This window comes from Haliotis asinina, chromosome 3 (assembly GCF_037392515.1).
Source record: "Haliotis asinina isolate JCU_RB_2024 chromosome 3, JCU_Hal_asi_v2, whole genome shotgun sequence".
Lineage (NCBI taxonomy): Eukaryota > Metazoa > Mollusca > Gastropoda > Lepetellida > Haliotidae > Haliotis > Haliotis asinina.
The window spans coordinates 12,881,683-12,902,663 of NC_090282.1; positions in this window are offsets into that span (position 1 = coordinate 12,881,683).

Here is a 20,981-nt window from a genome sequence, read left to right on the forward strand (position 1 = left end):
AGTATGAGCCAATTCTGTAGGACACACTCTCAGTGTTAGAGTTGTGTCGTGTACTTCTGGGCGGTACAGAGATGATTGTCAATCCAGCGACGTGCACATCAGATCTCAGCTTTAGTTGAAAACTAAAACACACATAGGCACACATCTACTTGTTTCACTATCCTCTTATCATGCCTCATCACGGAAGTATGAGCCAATTCTGTAGGACACACTCTCAGTGTTAGAGTTGTGTCGTGTACTTCTGGGCGGTACAGAGATGATTGTCAATCCAGCGACGTGCACATCAGATCTCAGCTTTAGTTGAAAACTAAAACACACATAGGCACACATCTACTTGTTTCACTATCCTCTTATCATGCCTCATCACGGAAGTATGAGCCAATTCTGTAGGACACACTCTCAGTGTTAGAGTTGTGTCGTGTACTTCTGGGCGGTACAGAGATGATTGTCAATCCAGCGACGTGCACATCAGATCTCAGCTTTAGTTGAAAACTAAAACACACATAGGCACACATCTACTTGTTTCACTATCCTCTTATCATGCCTCATCACGGAAGTATGAGCCAATTCTGTAGGACACACTCTCAGTGTTAGAGTTGTGTCGTGTACTTCTGGGCGGTACAGAGATGATTGTCAATCCAGCGACGTGCACATCAGATCTCAGCTTTAGTTGAAAACTAAAACACACATAGGCACACATCTACTTGTTTCACTATCCTCTTATCATGCCTCATCACGGAAGTATGAGCCAATTCTGTAGGACACACTCTCAGTGTTAGAGTTGTGTCGTGTACTTCTGGGCGGTACAGAGATGATTGTCAATCCAGCGACGTGCACATCAGATCTCAGCTTTAGTTGAAAACTAAAACACACATAGGCACACATCTACTTGTTTCACTATCCTCTTATCATGCCTCATCACGGAAGTATGAGCCAATTCTGTAGGACACACTCTCAGTGTTAGAGTTGTGTCGTGTACTTCTGGGCGGTACAGAGATGATTGTCAATCCAGCGACGTGCACATCAGATCTCAGCTTTAGTTGAAAACTAAAACACACATAGGCACACATCTACTTGTTTCACTATCCTCTTATCATGCCTCATCACGGAAGTATGAGCCAATTCTGTAGGACACACTCTCAGTGTTAGAGTTGTGTCGTGTACTTCTGGGCGGTACAGAGATGATTGTCAATCCAGCGACGTGCACATCAGATCTCAGCTTTAGTTGAAAACTAAAACACACATAGGCACACATCTACTTGTTTCACTATCCTCTTATCATGCCTCATCACGGAAGTATGAGCCAATTCTGTAGGACACACTCTCAGTGTTAGAGTTGTGTCGTGTACTTCTGGGCGGTACAGAGATGATTGTCAATCCAGCGACGTGCACATCAGATCTCAGCTTTAGTTGAAAACTAAAACACACATAGGCACACATCTACTTGTTTCACTATCCTCTTATCATGCCTCATCACGGAAGTATGAGCCAATTCTGTAGGACACACTCTCAGTGTTAGAGTTGTGTCGTGTACTTCTGGGCGGTACAGAGATGATTGTCAATCCAGCGACGTGCACATCAGATCTCAGCTTTAGTTGAAAACTAAAACACACATAGGCACACATCTACTTGTTTCACTATCCTCTTATCATGCCTCATCACGGAAGTATGAGCCAATTCTGTAGGACACACTCTCAGTGTTAGAGTTGTGTCGTGTACTTCTGGGCGGTACAGAGATGATTGTCAATCCAGCGACGTGCACATCAGATCTCAGCTTTAGTTGAAAACTAAAACACACATAGGCACACATCTACTTGTTTCACTATCCTCTTATCATGCCTCATCACGGAAGTATGAGCCAATTCTGTAGGACACACTCTCAGTGTTAGAGTTGTGTCGTGTACTTCTGGGCGGTACAGAGATGATTGTCAATCCAGCGACGTGCACATCAGATCTCAGCTTTAGTTGAAAACTAAAACACACATAGGCACACATCTACTTGTTTCACTATCCTCTTATCATGCCTCATCACGGAAGTATGAGCCAATTCTGTAGGACACACTCTCAGTGTTAGAGTCGTGTCGTGTACTTCTGGGCGGTACAGAGATGATTGTCAATCCAGCGACGTGCACATCAGATCTCAGCTTTAGTTGAAAACTAAAACACACATAGGCACACATCTACTTGTTTCACTATCCTCTTATCATGCCTCATCACGGAAGTATGAGCCAATTCTGTAGGACACACTCTCAGTGTTAGAGTTGTGTCGTGTACTTCTGGGCGGTACAGAGATGATTGTCAATCCAGCGACGTGCACATCAGATCTCAGCTTTAGTTGAAAACTAAAACACACATAGGCACACATCTACTTGTTTCACTATCCTCTTATCATGCCTCATCACGGAAGTATGAGCCAATTCTGTAGGACACACTCTCAGTGTTAGAGTCGTGTCGTGTACTTCTGGGCGGTACAGAGATGATTGTCAATCCAGCGACGTGCACATCAGATCTCAGCTTTAGTTGAAAACTAAAACACACATAGGCACACATCTACTTGTTTCACTATCCTCTTATCATGCCTCATCACGGAAGTATGAGCCAATTCTGTAGGACACACTCTCAGTGTTAGAGTTGTGTCGTGTACTTCTGGGCGGTACAGAGATGATTGTCAATCCAGCGACGTGCACATCAGATCTCAGCTTTAGTTGAAAACTAAAACACACATAGGCACACATCTACTTGTTTCACTATCCTCTTATCATGCCTCATCACGGAAGTATGAGCCAATTCTGTAGGACACACTCTCAGTGTTAGAGTTGTGTCGTGTACTTCTGGGCGGTACAGAGATGATTGTCAATCCAGCGACGTGCACATCAGATCTCAGCTTTAGTTGAAAACTAAAACACACATAGGCACACATCTACTTGTTTCACTATCCTCTTATCATGCCTCATCACGGAAGTATGAGCCAATTCTGTAGGACACACTCTCAGTGCTAGAGTTGTGTCGTGTACTTCTGGGCGGTACAGAGATGATTGTCAATCCAGCGACGTGCACATCAGATCTCAGCTTTAGTTGAAAACTAAAACACACATAGGCACACATCTACTTGTTTCACTATCCTCTTATCATGCCTCATCACGGAAGTATGAGCCAATTCTGTAGGACACACTCTCAGTGTTAGAGTTGTGTCGTGTACTTCTGGGCGGTACAGAGATGATTGTCAATCCAGCGACGTGCACATCAGATCTCAGCTTTAGTTGAAAACTAAAACACACATAGGCACACATCTACTTGTTTCACTATCCTCTTATCATGCCTCATCACGGAAGTATGAGCCAATTCTGTAGGACACACTCTCAGTGCTAGAGTTGTGTCGTGTACTTCTGGGCGGTACAGAGATGATTGTCAATCCAGCGACGTGCACATCAGATCTCAGCTTTAGTTGAAAACTAAAACACACATAGGCACACATCTACTTGTTTCACTATCCTCTTATCATGCCTCATCACGGAAGTATGAGCCAATTCTGTAGGACACACTCTCAGTGCTAGAGTTGTGTCGTGTACTTCTGGGCGGTACAGAGATGATTGTCAATCCAGCGACGTGCACATCAGATCTCAGCTTTAGTTGAAAACTAAAACACACATAGGCACACATCTACTTGTTTCACTATCCTCTTATCATGCCTCATCACGGAAGTATGAGCCAATTCTGTAGGACACACTCTCAGTGTTAGAGTTGTGTCGTGTACTTCTGGGCGGTACAGAGATGATTGTCAATCCAGCGACGTGCACATCAGATCTCAGCTTTAGTTGAAAACTAAAACACACATAGGCACACATCTACTTGTTTCACTATCCTCTTATCATGCCTCATCACGGAAGTATGAGCCAATTCTGTAGGACACACTCTCAGTGTTAGAGTTGTGTCGTGTACTTCTGGGCGGTACAGAGATGATTGTCAATCCAGCGACGTGCACATCAGATCTCAGCTTTAGTTGAAAACTAAAACACACATAGGCACACATCTACTTGTTTCACTATCCTCTTATCATGCCTCATCACGGAAGTATGAGCCAATTCTGTAGGACACACTCTCAGTGTTAGAGTTGTGTCGTGTACTTCTGGGCGGTACAGAGATGATTGTCAATCCAGCGACGTGCACATCAGATCTCAGCTTTAGTTGAAAACTAAAACACACATAGGCACACATCTACTTGTTTCACTATCCTCTTATCATGCCTCATCACGGAAGTATGAGCCAATTCTGTAGGACACACTCTCAGTGTTAGAGTTGTGTCGTGTACTTCTGGGCGGTACAGAGATGATTGTCAATCCAGCGACGTGCACATCAGATCTCAGCTTTAGTTGAAAACTAAAACACACATAGGCACACATCTACTTGTTTCACTATCCTCTTATCATGCCTCATCACGGAAGTATGAGCCAGTTCTGTAGGACACACTCTCAGTGTTAGAGTTGTCGTGTCGTGTACTTCTGGGCGGTACAGAGATGATTGTCAATCCAGCGACGTGCACATCAGATCTCAGCTTTAGTTGAAAACTAAAACACACATAGGCACACATCTACTTGTTTCACTATCCTCTTATCATGCCTCATCACGGAAGTATGAGCCAGTTCTGTAGGACACACTCTCAGTGTTAGAGTTGTCGTGTCGTGTACTTCTGGGCGGTACAGAGATGATTGTCAATCCAGCGACGTGCACATCAGATCTCAGCTTTAGTTGAAAACTAAAACACACATAGGCACACATCTACTTGTTTCACTATCCTCTTATCATGCCTCATCACGGAAGTATGAGCCAATTCTGTAGGACACACTCTCAGTGTTAGAGTTGTGTCGTGTACTTCTGGGCGGTACAGAGATGATTGTCAATCCAGCGACGTGCACATCAGATCTCAGCTTTAGTTGAAAACTAAAACACACATAGGCACACATCTACTTGTTTCACTATCCTCTTATCATGCCTCATCACGGAAGTATGAGCCAATTCTGTAGGACACACTCTCAGTGTTAGAGTTGTGTCGTGTACTTCTGGGCGGTACAGAGATGATTGTCAATCCAGCGACGTGCACATCAGATCTCAGCTTTAGTTGAAAACTAAAACACACATAGGCACACATCTACTTGTTTCACTATCCTCTTATCATGCCTCATCACGGAAGTATGAGCCAATTCTGTAGGACACACTCTCAGTGTTAGAGTTGTGTCGTGTACTTCTGGGCGGTACAGAGATGATTGTCAATCCAGCGACGTGCACATCAGATCTCAGCTTTAGTTGAAAACTAAAACACACATAGGCACACATCTACTTGTTTCACTATCCTCTTATCATGCCTCATCACGGAAGTATGAGCCAATTCTGTAGGACACACTCTCAGTGTTAGAGTTGTGTCGTGTACTTCTGGGCGGTACAGAGATGATTGTCAATCCAGCGACGTGCACATCAGATCTCAGCTTTAGTTGAAAACTAAAACACACATAGGCACACATCTACTTGTTTCACTATCCTCTTATCATGCCTCATCACGGAAGTATGAGCCAATTCTGTAGGACACACTCTCAGTGTTAGAGTTGTGTCGTGTACTTCTGGGCGGTACAGAGATGATTGTCAATCCAGCGACGTGCACATCAGATCTCAGCTTTAGTTGAAAACTAAAACACACATAGGCACACATCTACTTGTTTCACTATCCTCTTATCATGCCTCATCACGGAAGTATGAGCCAATTCTGTAGGACACACTCTCAGTGTTAGAGTTGTGTCGTGTACTTCTGGGCGGTACAGAGATGATTGTCAATCCAGCGACGTGCACATCAGATCTCAGCTTTAGTTGAAAACTAAAACACACATAGGCACACATCTACTTGTTTCACTATCCTCTTATCATGCCTCATCACGGAAGTATGAGCCAATTCTGTAGGACACACTCTCAGTGTTAGAGTTGTGTCGTGTACTTCTGGGCGGTACAGAGATGATTGTCAATCCAGCGACGTGCACATCAGATCTCAGCTTTAGTTGAAAACTAAAACACACATAGGCACACATCTACTTGTTTCACTATCCTCTTATCATGCCTCATCACGGAAGTATGAGCCAATTCTGTAGGACACACTCTCAGTGTTAGAGTTGTGTCGTGTACTTCTGGGCGGTACAGAGATGATTGTCAATCCAGCGACGTGCACATCAGATCTCAGCTTTAGTTGAAAACTAAAACACACATAGGCACACATCTACTTGTTTCACTATCCTCTTATCATGCCTCATCACGGAAGTATGAGCCAATTCTGTAGGACACACTCTCAGTGTTAGAGTTGTGTCGTGTACTTCTGGGCGGTACAGAGATGATTGTCAATCCAGCGACGTGCACATCAGATCTCAGCTTTAGTTGAAAACTAAAACACACATAGGCACACATCTACTTGTTTCACTATCCTCTTATCATGCCTCATCACGGAAGTATGAGCCAATTCTGTAGGACACACTCTCAGTGTTAGAGTTGTGTCGTGTACTTCTGGGCGGTACAGAGATGATTGTCAATCCAGCGACGTGCACATCAGATCTCAGCTTTAGTTGAAAACTAAAACACACATAGGCACACATCTACTTGTTTCACTATCCTCTTATCATGCCTCATCACGGAAGTATGAGCCAATTCTGTAGGACACACTCTCAGTGTTAGAGTTGTGTCGTGTACTTCTGGGCGGTACAGAGATGATTGTCAATCCAGCGACGTGCACATCAGATCTCAGCTTTAGTTGAAAACTAAAACACACATAGGCACACATCTACTTGTTTCACTATCCTCTTATCATGCCTCATCACGGAAGTATGAGCCAATTCTGTAGGACACACTCTCAGTGTTAGAGTTGTGTCGTGTACTTCTGGGCGGTACAGAGATGATTGTCAATCCAGCGACGTGCACATCAGATCTCAGCTTTAGTTGAAAACTAAAACACACATAGGCACACATCTACTTGTTTCACTATCCTCTTATCATGCCTCATCACGGAAGTATGAGCCAATTCTGTAGGACACACTCTCAGTGTTAGAGTTGTGTCGTGTACTTCTGGGCGGTACAGAGATGATTGTCAATCCAGCGACGTGCACATCAGATCTCAGCTTTAGTTGAAAACTAAAACACACATAGGCACACATCTACTTGTTTCACTATCCTCTTATCATGCCTCATCACGGAAGTATGAGCCAATTCTGTAGGACACACTCTCAGTGTTAGAGTTGTGTCGTGTACTTCTGGGCGGTACAGAGATGATTGTCAATCCAGCGACGTGCACATCAGATCTCAGCTTTAGTTGAAAACTAAAACACACATAGGCACACATCTACTTGTTTCACTATCCTCTTATCATGCCTCATCACGGAAGTATGAGCCAATTCTGTAGGACACACTCTCAGTGTTAGAGTTGTGTCGTGTACTTCTGGGCGGTACAGAGATGATTGTCAATCCAGTGACGTGCACATCAGATCTCAGCTTTAGTTGAAAACTAAAACACACATAGGCACACATCTACTTGTTTCACTATCCTCTTATCATGCCTCATCACGGAAGTATGAGCCAATTCTGTAGGACACACTCTCAGTGTTAGAGTTGTGTCGTGTACTTCTGGGCGGTACAGAGATGATTGTCAATCCAGCGACGTGCACATCAGATCTCAGCTTTAGTTGAAAACTAAAACACACATAGGCACACATCTACTTGTTTCACTATCCTCTTATCATGCCTCATCACGGAAGTATGAGCCAATTCTGTAGGACACACTCTCAGTGTTAGAGTTGTGTCGTGTACTTCTGGGCGGTACAGAGATGATTGTCAATCCAGCGACGTGCACATCAGATCTCAGCTTTAGTTGAAAACTAAAACACACATAGGCACACATCTACTTGTTTCACTATCCTCTTATCATGCCTCATCACGGAAGTATGAGCCAATTCTGTAGGACACACTCTCAGTGTTAGAGTTGTGTCGTGTACTTCTGGGCGGTACAGAGATGATTGTCAATCCAGCGACGTGCACATCAGATCTCAGCTTTAGTTGAAAACTAAAACACACATAGGCACACATCTACTTGTTTCACTATCCTCTTATCATGCCTCATCACGGAAGTATGAGCCAATTCTGTAGGACACACTCTCAGTGTTAGAGTTGTGTCGTGTACTTCTGGGCGGTACAGAGATGATTGTCAATCCAGCGACGTGCACATCAGATCTCAGCTTTAGTTGAAAACTAAAACACACATAGGCACACATCTACTTGTTTCACTATCCTCTTATCATGCCTCATCACGGAAGTATGAGCCAATTCTGTAGGACACACTCTCAGTGTTAGAGTTGTGTCGTGTACTTCTGGGCGGTACAGAGATGATTGTCAATCCAGCGACGTGCACATCAGATCTCAGCTTTAGTTGAAAACTAAAACACACATAGGCACACATCTACTTGTTTCACTATCCTCTTATCATGCCTCATCACGGAAGTATGAGCCAATTCTGTAGGACACACTCTCAGTGTTAGAGTTGTGTCGTGTACTTCTGGGCGGTACAGAGATGATTGTCAATCCAGCGACGTGCACATCAGATCTCAGCTTTAGTTGAAAACTAAAACACACATAGGCACACATCTACTTGTTTCACTATCCTCTTATCATGCCTCATCACGGAAGTATGAGCCAATTCTGTAGGACACACTCTCAGTGTTAGAGTTGTGTCGTGTACTTCTGGGCGGTACAGAGATGATTGTCAATCCAGCGACGTGCACATCAGATCTCAGCTTTAGTTGAAAACTAAAACACACATAGGCACACATCTACTTGTTTCACTATCCTCTTATCATGCCTCATCACGGAAGTATGAGCCAATTCTGTAGGACACACTCTCAGTGTTAGAGTTGTGTCGTGTACTTCTGGGCGGTACAGAGATGATTGTCAATCCAGCGACGTGCACATCAGATCTCAGCTTTAGTTGAAAACGAAAACAATCGACGTTCCCGTTTCTGCTCAGGATCTTTCATTTTTCACTCGAAAGCAAGTGGGATTTTAAACCAAAATATAGAAAAAAGAAGATCGATTAATACATTGTCCAGTACCTTGTCAGTTCATGTTCAGCTTTTACAAACGCACAAATTCGATAGATCATATTACTGACGTGGTCCCATTACATAAATCAGATGAATCCGTGTAGTTCATATAAATCTTTATACAAATGTACCTTTCGACAATTACGTGACTGACAAGAGTTATAAGAAACATTAGAAATGGGGGGGATCCATTTTCCGAGATGTCAGAACTGTTGTCTCAAATACGACGTCATCTGACTCTACTGTTTTCGGTTTCGCGTTGGCTTATGTTCAGTTTCTCCTAATGTGTTGACAGTTGTTGAGTACGCAAGCAGAGAGCCAAGCAGAGCGCCCTTCTGATGCTCAGGGTAATGCAGAAGGCTGCAGTTTTTGGGAGCTTTCACATTTTCAATTCTTTGTGCGTTCCACCTCACAATGATAACTGGGAGAAGACTGTGTCATTTGCTGTGTCGTCTGCATGATGAAGGGGCAAGGGCACTGGAGATGAAAATCTATGAAGATGCGCGTTAGAATTGGTCTTCAGTAAACTATGCTTGTCGTTAGAGGCGATTAGCGGGATCCGGTGGTCAGGCTCGCAGACTTGGTTGACACATGCAGTCATATCCCAGTTGCGTAGATTAATGCTCATGATGATGATCACTGGGTTATCTGGTCCAGACTTGTTAATTTACAGACCGCCGCCATATAGGTGGAATATTGCAGCGTGAAACGACAAACTGAATGACCAACCCTGAAGATGTGTCAAAACTACTTTCCCGTCATTACTTTATGATTGTGCAAAATGATTGTAATAAAGTGTAGTGCTGTACGTTTTGTAAAAATAATCTACTCGCACACCAACAAAGTTAATATAAGCCTAGTTTGCTGACCTTAGTCTTTGATTAGAATTTCTATACTACAGTTAATGTATCGCTGCAATTAAATTGTTTTGTGAGTTTAGATTTACGCCGCACTCAGCAATATAGCGGTGGTCTGTAAGATTATTTTGTAGTTTGAGAGCAAACTTCCAGGTATCGGAGGTTGAGAAATTACCTTAAGAATCGAAATTGACACGTAAATGAGATTTCCAGCTTATACCACATGTCTGATGTCAACCATTTGTGACAATATATTATTTATCATAAGATAACCGGATAAATCCTAACGGAAATGATATCTACTGACAAGCTCGTCAACAACGGTGAACGTTAAGGCAGGTGCCATATTTGCCTCTGCCTACACGTGGCTGGGTTTATGAGCAAACACACAATATCATTAGTTCTGCAAGTAGAACATAACGAGTGGGTCTCTGTAAAAGCACTCTTTGTCGGTAATACGTTGGTACTACAGTAGTAGTACAAGTACAAGTTTCAAAGGACCCGTCAAGGTCCTGGGGTAGAATAGGCCTTCAGTAACCATAAAGGGCGACTGTGCTTGTCGTAAGAGGTGACTAACGGGATCGGGTGGTCAGACTCGCTGACTTGGTTGACACATGCCATCGGTTCCCAACTGCGCAGATCGATGCTCGTGTTGTTGTTCACTGGATTGTCTGGTCCAGACTCGATTATGTACAGACCGCCGCCATATAGCTGGAATATTGCTGAGTGCGGCGTAACGCATAACTCACTCACTCACTCAAAGACATATAGTACTTTTCCACGTCCGTAAGAATTCTCTGCGAAAAGCAGCATCAATTTTACACGTCTGACAATATCATGTGTATGCGTTTGTTTGACGCCGCGTATGTAATGTCACAACTGTACGACGCGGTGTACGAACCAGACTGGAACAGACAATCCAGTTATTGATACCAACGGAGCCGGATTTTCGAGAAAACGTGTGTGTGTATCCTGTGGCATTGATCATAAACATACGAGCAAGTCCTGATTGTTTAATCGTTTAATTGCGTTGTAAAGGTATATGTTGAAAGAAAGCAGGAGTGAATACATGTCATATATGTAACGTTTTACGTAATTTTATTACACTTTCTCTTGTAGGCTTTTGGTGGCGTGTGTATTTTCTTAACACATGTTTGTATTCTCTGTATGTGAGACATAATTAAACAAATTGTCCCTCTCATATCATTGTGTGAGGTTCAATTGTTCAAAACATCTATGCCAATGGCAGTAAAGAAGAATTTACGCACATGCCTACTAATCTTCTATGAAGAAGCGTTTTCGCTGATACGTTGCTAGTATATACTGAATATTTTAAGGTAAGTACGAATAAGCTAATTTTTGACTTACATGGAACAGATTCATAATTTGTCACTTTGGTTCATCTAGATTTAACGCAGAAAATATACGTTATCACACGAACATACATGTATGCATATTGTATAATGCTATTCCTTGCACATACGTTAGAAAAAGGGTCATAGGATGGGCGTCATCAAAGTTCCCGAATAGGACGTTTTGTATCTCAACTGTTCAATAGAGTGGCTGATTTCTTATCTGTGACCAATCGTATCATGAGATACCTGTCACAGAGGAAATGATGGGGCTTGGGCTAAATTTCTGAAGGGCACGTTCTGTCACTAGACAGCTTGGATACAGATTGACTATTGGTTTGATCGTTGACCAATCGATATGCTGGATTTCGGTTTTATCAACTCTAGCTATCATGAAAACGTTTGTGTATCGTGAACATACATAATCGTAATGATGCCTGAAATGTACATGTAGGACAAGCAAGCACTTTGACGAACTTATTTTTCTTTAAAGCGCTCAAAGCGCTACAATCCGATTATTTTTACCCCGGATAACCCAATCCAACCATTGAGTAGAGATAGTATTTATTTGCATATACATTTTGCGCACACTACTTGTACATCAAACATTTCAATATAATCCGCACATTGTTACGAATAAATATCACAATTCAAGTACATGTATTATAGAATTAAAATAAGTTACACGATACTGATTTATTGTGATGTATACACTTGCAGTTGAATATCCCCAAATATTTATGAAGATGGGCATACTTATATTTGTTTTGAAAGCAAACGAATTTCAGAAGATTGACAATGGACTCCACAAAATGAATGAATGATTTAATTTAGAAGAAGGTTTTGTAACCTTGTCACCGTTAATTCAATCAATGTGCAAACATAGTATGTTAGTATTCACTCCCAATGACAAGTAACAAACACTTACCTCCTGTAATAACATATCATAATCCCCTTTCTTGCAGACATGTGTTCATGCCTGTACACAGAAAGTAACCTCTCTCGTAAGAAAAGCTAATCTTTGATCATTACTGCCAAATTGATTGGAATAATAGGTACAATACGAATTTAAAATTTAAAACCCCCAATACGCAGCTCTCGCTGAATGGGAGGTGCTTTTTATCATCCCTAATACGCGGCTCTCGCTGAATAAAAGGTACTTTTTATAACCCCCAATACGCGTCTCTCGCTGTGAGAAGCTAATTAATTAGTTTTGAACGGAATTTGTCTGCGTTCCGCTGGCACACGTCGCTCACGGTTTTGAGTAGACCCGTGATGGTTCGAGGTGGAATAAGCCTTCAACAACCCATGCATGCCATAAAAGGCGACTATACTTGTCGTAAGAGGCGACTTACGGGATCGGGTGGTCAGGCTTGGTTGATACATATCATCGGTTTCCAATTGCGCAGATCGATGCTCATGTTGATGATCACTGGATCGTCTGGTCCAGACTCGATTATTTACACACCGAGACCATAGAGCTGGAATATTGCTGAGTGTGGTGTTAAACTTAACTCACTCACTCACTCACTTTTGAGTATGTCCTCTTAAATGTTCCCCTACTCGAAAACAGATTATGCTTTAGCCCACATCATGTCTTATTCACTCAGGCAAAATACCTAAATAATATCCTCACATTCTTAGGTAATTATACAAATTGTCCCATCAATCAATACATCTTTCAGACGTATTACCTGAAATTACTTTTCATTGTCTACTTACAATATAGCTGTTTTAATGACAGAGAAAGAAAAGAACAGTAATCACTTGCACTGTGATGTTCACTGAGGTAAATGTAAACGGATTTAGATGTAACAAAGAAACCAAAAGTACAAATTCATTGAAGTATCAACGTGCGACTGTTAAATGCGGTTATTTGGAAAAAGAAATGATCAGTTTAAATACCACGTGTGTTCAAAGCAAGATTATTAAAGCAGGTATTTATCACTATAATCAAACCAGCGTTACATCAAAGAGGAGCACGCTATTATAGCATAACATTCAATGAGAATATGTGTTCCATTCGCATATAATATGGAATTAGAGAAGTTCGATACAAATCTGTTCCAGAGCCATGGAGAAAACAAACAAGCGCTGATATTTAAAACAGTCACATCAAAAGGTTGCATGTTGCTCCCGGCCATACTGGTACAGACAAGATGGTCAAGAAAGTCAGCATCGCATACGGAAACAGAACATGACCAAGAACAGAGTCGATTGTAGGTAAACTATTTGTTGCCAGTGCACCCCGATGTCGTGCCCATGTACATGAAATATACTGAGTCAAAAAAGAAATTTCACTATTTCGAATAGTCTGTGAGGACAGTCGACCTCTAAACATATCAGCCCTGGTTCGTGTAGGCGGCAGAAATCTGTCACGTAGGTGACGTATAACGATTTGACAGTCTTCTGCTCGTGATGTTACATGTGGACCACGTTCACGTTGCACATTTGACAATCGTGGCATTTAAAGTACCGTTAGAACTGTGGTTTAAAAGTAGTTTTTCAATTCTTGAGGCCAATGCAAACACGTGCAAAGGAAGAAATCATCGATGCGAAATTCACGTGATCAACAGCACGTGCAAAACCTGATTTGGCACTAACGACGAATGGTTGGGTTTGAGTGGGTTTTGCTAGCGTTTTTCTAGAGTCAAAAGACTGGGATCCCATTTCGGATACTTAGGGAAAAACATTATTCATTATTTTTGAAAATTACATTTTGTGAAGTTTCTTTTTTGACTCAGTATAGAATACATTCAAAACTATAAATGCATTTTAATTAGATAGTGGTTTACCATGAACACCTTGTTCTTGTTTAATTCTGATACGATGTTCAATCACGTTGTTGAGGTTAGGCATTGACATTTCCTGTGTAGTTTCAGCTCCATGCATATTCTAATTATTGTATTTCAATTTACGTTAGTCATTATTGCACTGACACTGGTCTGACTTTTTATTGTACATGGCATGTTATGGCATCCACAGAGCCAGCGTCTATAGACTGAGTGAGTGAGTGAGTTATGTTTTACGTCGTTTGACCGTGGTCACTGGCAATGGCACAAACACAAATGTCACAGTTATTTGTCACTGTAATGATCAGATAGAAAAATGAGTTGTGCATCCTCGTGTGTGCCTCATTACATTATCAAACAGATTCAAACTGACATCACCTGAAGAGTCCACGTCCATGCTGATGGCACTGTCACGTTACTGTGTCAATTCCTCTGCTTGATGTGGCCCTTCCGATCCCATGAATAGTATCGAGCTGGCGTTTTAACACAGTCACATATAACTATGGACTGTGTCATTTTTCACTTTGTGAAATAGTTATTAGTCAAAGTGTGGAAGATAAAGTTTCAACTCGGCTTGAACTCAAAAGGGCGCCTGCCCAACAGGTCACTTGCAAGTGAACGAGTGAGCTAGAGAATATTTATCAGAACCTCGGCTGAATTTTAACAATATCGTGACATGCTCATCATTACGCCCTCAGTAATTCCGCCGTATCGTGACATACACTTCAGTAATAAAGACTAGACTGCAGAATAACTAAAGTTTCACAGATTTGGACTCAACCCCAGAATGTAATAATATATTACTACACAGAACAATGCAATATAAAACTGGTTATGGATCGTCAGCAATTGAAGTTAGATCATCGTATTGGGGACAATGGTGAATACAAGGCCCTTTGCAGCCTGCATGAACCTCCTCTGGGTTTACATTAACCACCCGGCTGGTAATCACACAAAACAGGTACAAGTGGAATGTCTAACTAACTTCAAACTAAGAAATTGTATGAATCTGGAGTATGTATATTCACTGACTTAATCAGATATAGAATATATTCCCTCACACGTTACGGATCAAACAGACTTCGTATTCTACGTGTTAGAATATGTGCTGTACTGTACAAAGTGTACACGATGTGATAATACACGTGAAGTGTAAAACATGTGTTGTACTGTACAAAGTGTACACGATGTGACAATAGACGTGAAGTGTGAAACATGTATTGTACTGTACAAAGTGTACACGATGTGATAATGGACGTGAAGTATAAAATATGTATTTGTGATACCCGGGTTCCTGGAGGATTCGATAGTTCCGATTTGTTATATAAAATACTTGTTTATGCTTTGAATATTTGAGGAACTCCAGACTCTTAATACGTGAAGAAAAACACAGATGACATACACACTGTGATGCACACGGCATGTTGTTATCTCTGATATGTAAGCGAGCTGTTCGTATGGCAGAAACTGTCAGAAAACGGTTTTATATCAAACTACACGCACGTGTGGAGTAAGGGATATTAGCTAAAGGTATTGTATTGAGGGTGAGCGTAATGTAAGTTATAAGAGCCATGTTTTAAATGCATTCAAGAATTTAGGAAGGTATTTTAAGACTTGTTGATTTTGTTATGTAGCAGAGATGTTCAAATTCAACAGTAGGATTAATGTTGCAAATGTGTTTATTTTTGTGGCTTGCATACTTGTATCTGACCAATATTACTGCTCACATTTATTTCATCGTCGTAATGGACACTCGCTTGTCAAGAATTCATTTATCCAAGTGATCAATTTGACACTTCTTTTTGTTTAACCTTCAAATGGAATATATCCATAAGGAATCCAAAGAGGAAAGGAGAGGCATGAGACACGCGGTTTCCTGATCAACAATAGCCCTGTCAAAGGACGAGGTAGAAGACGAGCCCTTGAATTCCCACCAGCAATGTCAAAAATCAAAGAGACGGAAACGAGTGATCAGACATGTTCAAATTGCTGACGACCATTTTTATCTCTTCAATATTATACTTCGCAAGTTCAAAGTACATGTGCGTGGATGAAAATTGTGACAAAGGTTTCAACTTCAAGAGACACACGTTAACCGTAGGAACGCATTTAATATATATGTAAGGATATATCATACAGCGTCGCAAGGGACAGCGATAACATTTTGCATCAGCCCAGACTTTTACGATTGTCGATTGTACCCATATTTTAGACAATGTGCAAATGATTCGACCGCCGGGGAAAGATATATTTCAAATGCCTGGTCAATAAACACGTCCCATAAACCGTTAACTCTCCGATCATATCATCACTGTGTGTCAGTGTTTATATATCATACTCATCAGACTACGGGTTACTACGGAATAGGGAATGGTGTTCGCTAAACATCATTAACATATGCAAATGCACGTCAACTACTCACTCAAACATGTGTCACAATAGGAAGCCTTACCGGACATCATTGCCGTCACAAATTTGGACAACCCTACAAATAAGTGCTAACCAAGAGTCGGCACGTCGACAAAGAAATATTCATTCCAGAGAAAGTAATAGAGTACGGATATAGTATACATGTGCGGAAATAGCAACATGGCATATTTCTTAGTGGAGATGGTGCACGACGTTATTACCTTTTATTGTCTTTACATGTTCCCAACCCCATAAAATGAAAATGTCAAGAACGAAGCACTCTGTCATTCAGTATCTTGTGTACCCTCCTCACGCGTCCAGGTAACACAAAGGTGCACCTTCATGTTCTCATGCTCCCTATCAAGTTCCCTATGAGGCCTAGTATTGTCGTCGTCGCAGTAAAGAGGATCGACCACAAAAGCCATGCATGGCTTTAATGATTGGTACTGCCGTTGAAGCTAGAATCCCGCCCCGATCTGGTAAGAATGCCCCCCAACCACATACTTTTGAGTACATACAGTCGAAGTTGCCTCTGCCTAAACCATAACCGACCATCTGCCGCATTGATGATTCGCTCTCCATTGCGACGATAATTCCACTGGCAACCATCATGGAATGACAAATGGAATCTGCTTTCATCTGTGTAGAGAACATGAGATCATTGACGTTGATTCATGTAGCCATGATGTCTATTCCACCTCAAACGCGCCTGCCTGTGACGTGGTTCGAGTGCTGGACGAACTGCTCCTGGATATCCCTACACTCATGCACTATCTCAGGAATCTGTTACATAACGCACTGTTAATAATGTGCCTGTGATCTCGGATTGTTACGGCTCTGGTCAACGTGCACAATGCACGGACCCGTTAGCACAACAACCTGCCGCTGAATTTGACCAGATTCCAAAATGCCTACAGCCAGACCCTTTTAAACAAGTGCCAAAATGTCTCACTTGAAGCTGCAATTTGCAACAGGTACATTGACAGTAAACGACTGAAATTCACCAATGAATTGTCCTTCAATTTCCATGGATAGAATGACGTACAGGTGCATATCATTGGCATTAAATGGCAGGTGTATTTCCATTTTGACAATTTGACTACTAAATGTGCCATAAATGTGCAGTGATAAATGCTATATATATATATATATATATATATATATATATATAGATAGATAGATAGATAGATAGATAGATAGATAGATAGATAGATAGATAGATAGATAGATTGACATGTACACACTGATCGTCATCGCTTGAGAAGATATGTAACATGTATACCACAGACTGTGAGTTTACAATGTAGCATCCATAGTCGAGGGGATAATGAGTTTCTGTTGACCAAGGGTAGTCAGTAGTTTGGTTTCCATAACACAAAAACTAGCCTCAACTCTGAGTCGCTCCAGTTAGATCATGAAACCATTTGCCTTGCGAAATATTGATATTTCTCAAAATAAATCTTTATGAGATAGGCGGAAGCGTGGGCATTCTTAAATGCTGAAGATGATACTGCATCTTTGCATATGAGACGTCTTCTCAAAATACATACAACTTTAGAAATATAGACACCAAATTCCATAATTCTGGATGTCATCCAGAAATGTTTTTCCAGACTACGACCTATTCAAAATCCTCCATGGCGACGTTTGTGTAGTATATTAGACCAACGTGGATGGTGCTTATTGCCCTCGGGAGATCATCAAGTAGGCATTATATGTGAAGTATACCACGGATGCTAATAACGAAGGTAAAGTGGCACTGATTCATTTTCACGCTGATATATTGGTGACACTAAGTCACATCACCCTTTATTAACAATATGAATATAAGAGACAGATCACCGACAAATGGGTGACACTGAATATTCGAAAACGGTAATTTATAAATAATACATATAGCTGCTCCTTATTATGGCTTGTAAAACAAAAGATGATTACAAATCACCAAATATAGTGTACGGTTCAGTAACTACAGAACGGTTTCATGTTTAAACTTCTTGGAGAGTCAGCTCGCTGATTCTATCCATCACCGAGGTTTAAGACTTTGTCTTGGATTTGTCCTGTTAACTGTATTTATGTTTAAGCTGATGAGCCTTCCGTATAAAATTATCTTTGCTGTATATTACTAAACTGACGAATCAGACGGACCCTGCATATACCTGTGCATTTCATCCACTGAACGAGGATCTGCTCAACAAAACGTCTTCTCGTTCCTTATTCTCTTGTTCTCTAGAGATAAGGATTATACCTTTCTTTTCCGTTGGTGGCATTGACTTTCTGCTTTCTTCTTCTCCTTGGCAGTTGGTTAGGCCACACGTCGATCTAACCTTAACTATATTTTAAAAAACCGAGTAACTAATGAATTACATATAATCAATGATAAAGTAACTATAATACACAATAAATCCATATTTACAAATGGGACCAAGGATGGTGGTGCAGTGGCTTGTGCCACTGTCGTTGGATCTAGAACAGTATCTTCTCGATTGCCAGATCATAGTTCAGTTTTCACAGCCGAAGCAAACGCTACATTAACAGCCTTAAAATATATCAACAAACACCCCAAATATAAGCAATATATAATTTATTTGGGTTCTCTTTCGTGCCCTCAGGCTATTAAAAATCTTTCTTGTAAACATCAACTTTTATTAGAAATTATTGAATTGTATAATGATCTTTCTACTGGCCAACACGACATCGTCTTTTGTTGGTTAAGCAGCATTTCTGGGAACACACTGGCCGATTTTGCTGCCAAGGCAGTACTCAACAAATGTGACACCACTTCCTATTCCATACTCTGGTTATATCCTCTCATTAAATCTTACATCTGGGATCGTATACATAAGAAGTAGGTCACACAGGTAGGTAAATTACATGCAATTAACCCCTACATTGGTTACAGCTACTTGGGTTGTCAGTCCCGATTTGAAGAGGTCATCATGCGACGATTTGAAACACTAGATATACTCATGTCTTGCTTGACTGTGTTGAATATTCCATCACACGGGACTACTATTTTAAATCACGAACCACGAAGGACGTTTTTAATAATGTTAGTAATCATTTAGTTATCATTTTAGGAGAATTAGATTTGTTATCTGATGTGTAAATAGGTACATATTTTACAATTGGTAATTAGGATAAGTAATTGTTAGTGGCTCTACCCTCAAGTGGGGCTGAAGTAGAGTAAACTTATTGTCCTAATGAGAGGGTAATCAATCCCGAAACATTCAGGTAATTCAAATTTTCCATCTGTTTAAAATGTAGTATTTTTGTCATTTTAAGTTTGACTAAAATTAACTTCATCGCCAACGGCTGAAGGAGTCATATAAATCCAGCTAGGGTCCATGCAGGTAGCAAAAGTACTGTGGTCCCTAGTTAACCTTGAGTTGTTGGTAATGAATAGCCTGTTTTCATATATTGTATCGTCCTCTCTAGTTGAGGTATTTTAGATTTCATGACTAGCTTTAACATCTACATATTTGTGGCAATCTAGATAGTTTTACTTTCCTTTGTCAACGGATATTTTAAATTAATTACCTTGTTTTCATCACTATATGGCTGTAGTATTGCCGATGCGATGTAAAATGTTAACTCACTCACTCACTCTTGGAGAGTCCGACTCCAGTAATGTCAGGCACAAGGGTGAAACAGTCATAGTACATCTTTGATACTATCAACAGTTTTCATGCATCACCTGCAAACGTTTTGCTAATTCAGAATTAATTTCTTAATTACATGTTGTTTCCCAAGTTGAAACTAAATAGCTAACCGGGAATCAAATACACAATGAAATACAAAATAATGACAATTTTCAGGTATTCCAGTGAGTGAGTGAGTGAGTGAGTTTAGTTTTACGCCGCACTCAGCAATATTACAGCTATATGGCGACGGTCTGTAAATAATCGAGTCTGGACCAGACAATCCAGTGATCAACAACATGAGCATCGATCTGCGCAATTGGGAACCGATGACACGCGTCCACCAAGTCAGCGAGCCTGACCACCCGATCCCGTTAGTCACCTCTTACGACAAGCTGAGTCGCCTTTTATGGCAAGCATGGGTTGCTGAAGGCCTATTCTACCCCGGGACCTTCACGGGTCTTCAGGTATTCCAAAGTTAACTAGGTTCACAAAGGTGATGGCAAGCTTCACTTGCATACACCTAAAGAAGTAGCTCCTAGAACACTCTAGAGGAAGGTTCATGTACATTCCAGCACTCTAAATACGGTACACCATTGCCCCGCACTGTCTATTCAGGTACAAGTTATAACATAAAGTGAAAGCATTGTTGCACAAGGTATAACAATGCGTATAACAGCTTTGAATATAGATCACAACTACACATAAACAGACTTGTATACCACCTCGTATGTGCTCAATATAAACATGATCTTAGAGACACAAGGAACACAATCAACCAGAATAACCTAGGTGTGTGGTCGTCTTCATAATT